Source organism: Rhipicephalus sanguineus, chromosome 11 (genome assembly GCF_013339695.2).
Source record: "Rhipicephalus sanguineus isolate Rsan-2018 chromosome 11, BIME_Rsan_1.4, whole genome shotgun sequence".
NCBI classification, from domain to species: Eukaryota; Metazoa; Arthropoda; class Arachnida; order Ixodida; family Ixodidae; genus Rhipicephalus; species Rhipicephalus sanguineus.
Window position 1 is genome coordinate 93,401,595 of NC_051186.1, and position 10,242 is coordinate 93,411,836.

At 47.0% G+C, this 10,242-nt stretch overlaps 1 non-coding gene across 1 annotated transcript; it reads right to left on the minus strand.

Annotated features, from left to right (window-relative positions):
- Positions 1 to 836: 836 nt before the first annotated feature.
- On the minus strand, positions 837 to 908 carry Trnat-ugu (transfer RNA threonine (anticodon UGU)). The gene has a single exon. It is a non-coding gene; the product is annotated as a tRNA-Thr (tRNA).
- Positions 909 to 10,242: the final 9,334 nt, after the last annotated feature.

Consider the following 10,242-nt stretch of genomic DNA (forward strand, 5'->3'; position numbering starts at 1 on the left):
GGCCGCATAAGCTGTCGAGTAAACTAGACCAGTCCGTCCTGCGCGCAATCTTAACAGAATGATCTCAAACAATCGCGAAGGTTCTCAAACACTGGAGCGCGATCTGCGCCGAGCGTTGCTGTCTGTGCGGGTGAAATCCGAATACATTGAAATAAAACACATGGGACAATATGGCAAAAGAGAGAAATGTTACCGGATATATTGACCAACATAGGGGACATCGCCGTTTCTCCCTTATAGGAGCGAGGGCCACTCCATTTTTTAGAGTGTATCAAAGTTTGCCAAGTAAAACACCAGCTATTATTAATCTTCGTTCCTGTCCCTTAAAAATGAGCTCGAACAAAATGTAACAGCTTCTTGAGCACTCCAGTATAAGATATCTGATAGTAACATATTTCTCGTTCTGTACAAAACGGCAAACACAATTACTGCGAACTATCTGCTCCATTCAATGTAATGCAATGGCATCTAGCCTCATTATTTACAAAGTTGCCCTCACGCGAGCACTTCCATGACTTCACTCTTCCGTGTTCACCCTTCCGTGACAGCGAATACATATTGTACGCTTTTTAGAGATGGTTGTTCTCTATTATTCAAATGCATCTTAAGCCTACTATTCGGCTGTTCCAAGAGAGACACGTGCAAAAGAGCGTCGACGGCCCCAAAACTCTTCATCTACTATCCCTACACATTACCCTACTTCAAACAGTGTTGTATTGCATGCTGGCGTTACTGATGAGAACTAATAGACAATAAGGCCAAAGAAAGTATAGGGGATGTTATTCGTTGTAATTAGGATAAAGTGCGAAGAAAGTAAAATGGACGAAAAGATAAGTTGCCGCCGGCAGGGACCAAACCTGCGACCTTCGAATAACACGTCCGATGCTCTACCACTGAGCTACGGCGGCGGTCATCTTCCCGTCCACTTTATGGGGTATATATGTGCATTTAAACCTAGGAGTGTTAGTCAGCGGTGTTAGTCAGTAGGTAGCAGTCGTAGCAGCGTTAGTCAGTAGGTAGCAGTGTTAGTCGGTAGGTAGTATGCGAGGGATTATTGGTCAGCTGTCAGCTCATAAAAAGATCTCATGCTACGTGACGCCAACAGGCAGAAAAAGAGTGATCCACACTCGCCGCCATGGCTGCGACTGGCGCTGACTAACATGACATGACCTGACAAGAACTTTATTGGAGCCCTGAGAAACTCGAATCTGGGAAGCCGGAGGCCCTCAGATCAAGTTGGTGGCGCCGCCCACGATGGGACTAGAAGTCGAAGTTCCGTCGCGATGTCGTGCGCCCTCTGGACGGCCTGGAGTTGGGTGTGGAGATCGCTGCTCTTCAGGAATTCCTCCCATTGCTGCTTCGTAAGGGAGGAGAGTCATTAAGGGTTAGGCACAGCCAGAGCATGTGGTCGAAGGAACACGAGTCATGGCCGTATTTGGGGAACGGCTGTAAGCGGTCGGAGCCTATGCTATTAAGGGACCGAGGAGTGGGATACGAACGGGTTTTCACTCCTAGGTTTAAATGCACATATATATCCCATAAAGTGGACGGGAGGATGACCGCCGCCGTAGCTCAGTGGTAGAGCATCGGACTCGTTATTCGAAGGTCGGAGGTTCGGTCCCTGCTGGCGGCAAGTTATCTTTTCGTCCAGTTTACTTTCTTCACACCTTATCCTAATTACAACGAATGACATCCACCATACTTTGTTTGCCCTTATTATCTGTTAGTTCTCATTAATATTATATCTAACTGAGAAACGAGCCCTCAAAAGTCATATTCTTTCCTTCATGCTGGCGTTACGCGACAGCTTTGTTTGCCTGCATAATCCTTTCTTTCATATACGGCAGCAAACTTGGGCAATTCCTATCGGCAAGTAGTGCCAACTCAATGCCATAGGTGCAAGCATAATGTATGGTAGTTTAAACGTACGAATTTCAACCGGTTCATTCCGCAATGGGCGGTGAACGTTAACGTTCAGAAAAGTATACCGTCGTATACTATTCTCCTGAGAAACACGGGTAAACTGCCATTCATGGTGTATCTCAACCAACGGATGCAATTTAGCAGGTATCTCGGGAGAAGAGTATAAAACAGCTGAGTCTTACAACGACTTACACATGGGACATGGCACCAGGATATGGAAATGACAATGTGATGGGTATAACCTTTAGCGACAAGAAGAGAGCAGAGTCGATCAGGGAAGAAACACAGGTTCAAGACATCTTAGTCGAAATCACGGAGGCGCAATGAGCATGGGCAGGGCATGTACGAGAAGACAAGACCACCGCTCGACATCGAGAGAGTAACAGCATGGATTCCAAGAGAAGGCAAGCGCTCAAGTTGGAAGCTAAAGGCTGGGTAGATGAGACTGAGAATTTTGCGGAGATAACGTGGCCTCTGCAAGCACAGGCCCAGGTTTATTGGAGAAACGTAGGGAGGCCTTTAAACTGCAGTAAGCGTAGTCAAATTTATGATGGTGATGACGATGATGATTATGGTGAATGTAATCAAACGTTACATCTTGCAGCGACACCACAGTGCTATTGGAAAGTACTGCGGTTTATTAGCCGAGGTGGCAACGAGAAAATATCTGATGATTATCGTACGTAGAGAGTACCGTGCGCCTTTCATGCTGAAAGTTACTTGTGTGGAAAGAGAAAAACGTATTACTTTGCTCGCTGCGTTCGTAGAATGTTTAAATCACCCGATAAGACAGTATTCAGACATGCTTTGGGCAGTCTGGTCGTGTATGCTATTCAGCCAACAGGCTGCGCATGTCGTCAAACTCCTTCCATTTTAATTCGCAATGAGCAAAGAGCCGCGAAGGTAAAAGGCGGTGAACAAGTTTAGACACTCTAACACAAGTATATAGACTCCGCGACAACGCGCACCGAGCCTTCTTAACTTTTACCAACCACCGCCGACATCAACCACTTTAACTGTGTCTATTTTCCTCAAGCGATGCACGTACCGCACACCTGCGAAGACGCACTTCGTGGCACGGCAACTTGTCTTGTATTCTCCTAGCTCAATACGTTCGACGCTTAAAGACGAGATTTTTGCTTTTGCTCGAATACTTCGACAGCGCTAGGCAACGGGCTTTCCGATCGTGTGGCTGTCAAACGCGTCGTCGAGGCATCGTGTCGACTTTATATAAAGAAACTGCGACGGCAGTCAAGAAGCTTCAGTCCACGGTCGCGTCGTATTGCTCCCCATTCGTGGGGGACAATCGCTGGATCTGGACGCTCGAGTTCCTATTCTCGTTGGGTGAGTACGTCTACGTTTTATGTCCAATAATGTCGTCCGCGAAGCATCAGCGAAAGGTAGACCTGGGGACAATGTGCAAATACCAATAAGTGGAGCAGCCTTCTCATATATTCCTGTGTCACTGACTACTGCCAACGCAGTAAGACTCTTCCGCAAGCGTCCGCTTTCGGAAACACGTCCATCCTTTGGCACAAGACACCCCGTATAATCACAGGATCATATAAGTGTCCGCATTCTACACGCCGAACCACGTAAACATGAAAATAGAGCGAACGGTGATGAAAGATCGTGCGGGGTAAGTTTTCATATTACCCACGTCATAACAACCCACTGCCACCCGCCATCTGCGCTCATTGCTCGCATGTTTAGCACCTATGCGTTATCACCATGACATAAATCCTTTTTTTTTTTCAAAACGCCGGTGGACGAAGTCAGTTTCAGACCAGGGAAACGTTAACGAGAAGAGTACAGGGGTCTCTCGAAGGGAGTATATTTTTGCGGCTTTCAGTTTCGTGACAATACTGAACGCCGCCAGAAAGATGCACAGTCTGCCAAAAAATAATACGAACCACGTGAGCGCGTTGCGTAATTGCCGTCTGCGCCGCCTATTGGCGAGCCGTCTGCTATCGAGAGTGCTGCTCTGGCGAATACATGTCCAGAGCAAGGCTCTCGACAGCGGACGGCTCGCCACTAGACGGCGTAGACGGCAATTCACGCGTTGATATTATTCACACCTATTATTTTGTGGCCGAATGTTCGTTACAAAACGACCTCGCACAAAGGACCTGAAAACGTCAATCACTCGGCATTCTCTTATCACTTGAAATGTCGCAAACAATTGTATCGGATGCAGATGCGGAGCAGGCGTTGCGGTTAACCCTTTCAGTCTCAGTGATTCCGATTGCAATCACAAATTTTGTATGTCAGTCAGCAAGCACGTGGTGAAGATAAAGCATTGTTCTTCTTCAAGAGCTCATATTTAGCATCTGCTCTACATATGGTGCCAACCTGGTACACTCGACAAAGAGAGGTCACATGTGAACGAAGAATTTCCAGATGTGGCCGCGCTGTTCGCGCATTTCGCTCAGGCAGCTTCTTCTTTCACCGTGCAGACGTAGGGCATTCATTTTAGTTCTGTGTCGAAAATTTGAATTTTGTCTATTGGTTCTAAAAAGACAGGGCGTGCAAACACGGATGCAAGTGTCCGTGTTTGCACGCCCTGTCTTTTTAGAATGAATACTTACCAACTAGCTCAGCTCTCTGTTTTCTCTATTGGGTATTACGCTATACCATTGAAATAATTTTAATAACTTTAAGTAAGAAATTAAGAAAAAATGATCGAATTGTTACGAAATAATAATTCATTACCGAATTAATTCGGTCGCTGATTACACTTGGTTGAAAAGTGCGAGCGCAGATTTTTTTTCATCATATTGGACTACCATGATCATGCGCATCTCAAATTGTAAAAAGCAGTTGCTTACACCGCAAAAAGAATTAATAATCAGGACTGAAACCGTTAAAGAATCAGACAAACGTGTGCACTTTAGTGACAAAGCACTCGAACAAAACCGTTACGTTGTCCATTATTTTGTTAAAGGAGGACTGACACAAAAATTTTACACATTGTTTTTTTTTGGTGCAACTGATAGCTTATGATCCACTTATCACGGCTACAAACCTCGTTTGCGCGAGTGCGCGACGGTTATTTATTTAGCGACGTTTTTAGAGCGCCCAGTCGCAGTTTCGGTTTCAAAGAGCACCGAGCTAGGCAGCTACTTCTGGAGGACGGGTAGCCACAGCTGGCCACGTGAACACGCAAAATTGTGACGTAGGCGGCTCGCGAGCGTGAGTGCGGTGGGCCCCGAACCAGGTCAAGTGGCGCCAGCTATGGAGGATTAGGAACAACTAACAAACGCGTAATCTATGTCCTCCGAGCATTCGGAAGCGCCCATCTCGACTCGCTAAGCTTACAGCATCGATTATTTGACTATGGCTCTCAAAAACGGCGCCGAATCGGGACTAATACATTGCTGTCGAAGCTTAAGGACATGAATCTAAAGCAAATGGAAGCATCAGTTCGGAACTTCCACGTTACAGAGCGCACGGCGGCCACTTGATAGATTCGAAGTGGACGACAACCGCTTTTGGCAGTGCTGCCATGTTTTTCGGAGGCGCGAGTGCCTCGCCGGCGAAGCTTGCCGTGCAAGTTGTACAGCTCTCGCGCGTGCGGCGACGGCCGACGTTCTGCGGCACCGCGCCGTTGCGGCAGGCTTGCCTCTAGCGTGAGCGGGCCATAACATCTGCCAACGGGCACGACGAGCGAACAGCGGAAGAGAACACAACTAGCACACGCAAAGCCGCAGGCACGGAGGAAGAAATGGCAGGTAGCACGGCACAAGCGCAAGGGCACAACCAGCCACCAGCCAACACAAACTCGTGACGTAGGTTTGTTTACACATCCCCCGCGTTGATGTCGGCGTCGCGAAGCGCTCGCATCTCGCTCAGTCGCGCGGCATGCACTTTAAAATTGATTTTAAATATGTCCTAGGCTATATTGGCCCTTGATATTTCGTAGACGTTTTGTATGGCTCCACATATATCTATTTCACTCATTATCTCGCCTTCGAAATTTTGTGTCAGTGCTCCTTTAAGCTCCTATAGCAGGGACTGTTAAACTGATTGCCGGTTTTCCAATCATCCTACACTATTCCACTTGTCAAATTACTCTCAACTTAAAGACGAGATGAGATCCGTCATAAACTAATAGTAAAAAAAAATCAGCCAAAACAAGAGTTGGCACCACGTAATGAGAAGCATTCGTGTTACAAGACGCTCGTTAATTGTGCTAAAGTTTCCAGGCATATAAGTCATTGCTTCTAATTCACGTTAAGGCACCCTTCTTAATGCTGCTAAATTTTCCAAGCATTTAAGCCATTGGTCCTATGCGACCTACTCCCGTCTCTTCGTAAATTAGCAACAAGAGCTTGATTCGGACGAGTTGGTTAATGCTGAACCAACAGCATCCAGTTGGTCAGCGCTCTTTCCTGTCTCTGTTATTCCTGCCTACTGTTGTCGCGCTGCGCCTGCAATATTCATAAATAATATTTATAGGCTCGAGGAGTATTGGGACGTTGCCTGCGCAGCTGCGTGCCTGACGTCCACGTTTGCTTACCATGGTGGGCAGAGATCGCTGCGGAAGACCGCTATGTGTAGCAGTCTACCCCTCCCCCCTCCCATCAATCTTCGTTACTTTTACTCATGCACCCAATTGAGAATCAAATAAATTCAAGCAGCTTCACCGACTTAACGTCGCGAAGACTCGTTAAACAGCGCAGCTGATGGCGGCATGTTGCTATTTTCTTAATTCACTTCGCTCTATACTAGTTCTGACACCAGGGCTGGGCAAAAGTACTTTGAAATTGTATCGCGATACGATACAAGATACTCGGTGAAGGAATTATTTGACATGCAGACACACGATACTACCGCAATTATGGCATGCGATACGATACTCTCCAATGGTATCTTAACATACTTTGATACATTTGCAAATTTGTTATTAGCGATGTATATAATGTAGCAGCAAACACCTGTGCAACAAGCACTTGCTTGAAAATTTAGCTGCCACCAACTTTGTTTGATTTGAATGAAATTCCTGTTAGCGTATCGAAAAATTTGTCTTTCTTACACAAACTATATTAGTTTCATTCGAAAACAACATATTTGGTTCCTTTAACTGCTTAACATGACAGATCTTTACAGTACGCTGTCGGCTGTTCTTGATTTTAACTTTTCTATTTCACGTGAATGGATATCTGCTTGCTGGCCAGCTAGTGGGTTGTCATCTGATTGCAACAACTTCAATGAGAATCTTCGCCACGAAGGCGCCAATACCAGTGCGGTGTTTTACCTTGCCTGCAAACGTATTATCGTTTACAAAATAGCGAAATAGCGAGTCACCGCACAGGTGTATCGCAGCAACAATGCAGGTAGTGGCATTTTTTGTGAGTCATTGTGTATAAGTAGAACACATAAAACTGCCATGACTTTACATAGCCTGCTTATCTCCTGGCGCAATTCTTTCGCCAGGGACGTACTCACGGGCGTACAATCGTTTCGCAATTTTTCTCCTACGAGGGAATATATGCAGCCTAGAAAACCTTCTGTATAATTTCACAAATTGTCGCAGGACCCTGCCGCTATTCACGCTATTTCCGGTTAAAGCTCCGATTACCTGGTCACTAGTGCAATTAATAAGAAGTGAACAAGAAGCGAAATACAATACGGGCGACAACCCTAATAGCAACGACAATTAGATATGAAGTATTGTCAGCATACCTCTGAAGGTTGGACAATAGAAAATTCAGTGGCTATGAAATATGGCGAAAAAGGGAACGTTGGCACGCTCATCATGGTATGACATCATTTCCTGAATACCCTGGCTGACATCTTTAATATTGTTCCTAATAATTCCCATTCTTATAATTCATACTGAGTATTACTATTTTACGAAGGGGTCACCAAATCGTTACTGTGTACTTCACCTGCGCCCAGATTATTGTATATTTGTCTTCAACACCGCCCTGTATATAAGCGCCTAGCATATAAGCGATCGCCTATTCGATATGAGTAAATCTTATCGCGTATAATTGAAACTTACATACAAGGCATGATTGCCGTTGGTGGCTACATTGCACAAATTGGCTGCTCTATGACGACGGCTGGCAACGAAAATATCAGGTTGGCGCCATGGCTATATCCTGGCTTTAAAACATCCGATTTGGCGCCTAATAACCCTTTTTTCCCTTTAATTGGCAGATAAAATGCACTGGTTGCAAGCTTTTCTGTTGTGCCAGCCGATGTGTGCGTGCCTACTAACCCCATTGTTCAAATTAGAAGAAAACGACCGCCGCATTTGGGTCATACGTACCATCATCATGGATTAGGGTGTTCCATTAAAGTGGAAGAAGACGGGGCAGTCATGGCGTCGGTCTCAATTCTTTACATATGGTGCCGAAACCCGGCACCATGACTCCAGCTGGAACAGAGACCTCTAGGAACACCCATGGACTGAAGTGACTGCAAGCGTCGTCTGGAGGTTCGCGAGACGGGAGCCCTCACGTCTACTTTGCCTCCGAACTGACTTGCCCTTCACGACAATGGCCCGATGTTCGCAAGGCAACACAGTCCGTGGAGGTCAGCCACGTACATCTTGAGAGCCGAGCCACGTGACTGTAGCGTCGTCTGGAGGCTCGCGGGACGGGAGTCCTCACGTCTACTTCGGCTCCGTACTGACTTGCCCTTCACGACGATGGCCCCATGTTCGCAAGGCAAGACAGTCCGTAGAGGTCAGCCACGTATATCTTGAGAGCCGAGCCACGTGACTGTAGCGTCGTCTGGAGGCTCGCGAGACGGGAGTCCTCACGTCTACTTCGGCTCCGTACTGACTCGCCCTTCACGACGACGGCCCGATGTTCGCAAGGCAGGACAGTCCATGGAGGTCAGCCACGTACATCTTGAGAGCCGAGCCACGTGACTGTAGGCGTCGTCTGGAGGCTCGCGAGACGGGAGTCCTCACGTCTACTTCGGCTCCGTACTGACTCTCCCTTCACGACGACGGCCTGATGTTTGCAAGGCTTGAACGTCCACATAGAGTGGAACATCTCGACAGCCCTGCACTCCGCCCAGTGGGAGGTATCTACGCCCATCACAAGATTTTCTCATCGATGAGAACTTCGAGACGTGTGAGGTCAGGGCGACGAATTTCTGTCCCGACACCCGTGCTGTATGCCCAGCCTTGGAAGCAGCAGGAACATGAAGCGCAGGTGCAAACTACCATAACGAAGGCGGCGTCGATACTCAAGACCCTATAGGTGATTAATATGCTGAATCCTGATCACGCAGCATTGGCCCTTGAAACCATCTGCTGTGCACCTGCCTGCCTCATGAAACTTCGCTACAACGGTCTATAGACGATTCGCGAGGCCAGAATGCCGAGTTCCTTTGGTAGCCCAGGAGCTTTAAGAGCGAAAGGGGAAGTGAAAGCAGGACAGTTCCAGCAGACGCATCGCAGCAAATGTTCTATCAAATGCAGCAACGTTAGTGACCACCTGAACATCTAACAGCCGAACTCGATGCAAGCCAGTTGACGAAGCTTCGAGGTGCTGAGGGACAATACTCGTCCTTCGATTCAGCGTGTTCATTTGGCGGCGGCGAGAATGTGTTGAAATTAGAAGAAAACGACCGCCGCATCTGGGACATACGTACCATCATCATAGATTAGGGTGTTCCCTTAAAGGGGAAGAAGACGGGGCGGTCATGGCGTCGGTCTCAATTCTTTACGCCCATTGCATCCAGGCATCCCAACGCAGCGTGCGGCGCGCCCGCAAATACGGAGGGGCGAAGTTGCGTACATCTTTTAAAAGGTGGGGGGTGCAGCGTGTCATCTATACAGATGTTACGCGTGGCTGACCATCTACGCTGATATTACGTGCAAGTCATAATCGTGATTTACAGCACGTTTTCTCGTGTGAACTTGACAAACACAGTAATCCGCAGAATAACGGAAAGGTGGACGAGTTGGTTAGGGTTCATAGTGTAATGTTCACAACGCATGTCCTGTCTTTTCTCGTCCTTGTATTCGTTCTAGCGCTGCCCCACTCATTACACTATGAACAGTAATCCACACCAAAATGAATCTGGCCTGTTGCTCTTCCACCAGATCTCACTACTTTAATCTAGACAAGTATTTAAGCAAACTCTCCTAATGAAATTTGCTATGCGGCTTCAAGAAAAAAGAACCACTTCCACGTTTCAAGTTCTTACCGGCTTGTTAGCTCGAATGTTCAAACGTTACTTTGTATATTACAAGAACGCTATCTATTATCAACTACAGGGAGGCGCACTCAATCTGTTATAAATAATTTCTCAACTTCTCTGTGTCTTGCAGACCAAGCAAGGAGAAAGTGTGTT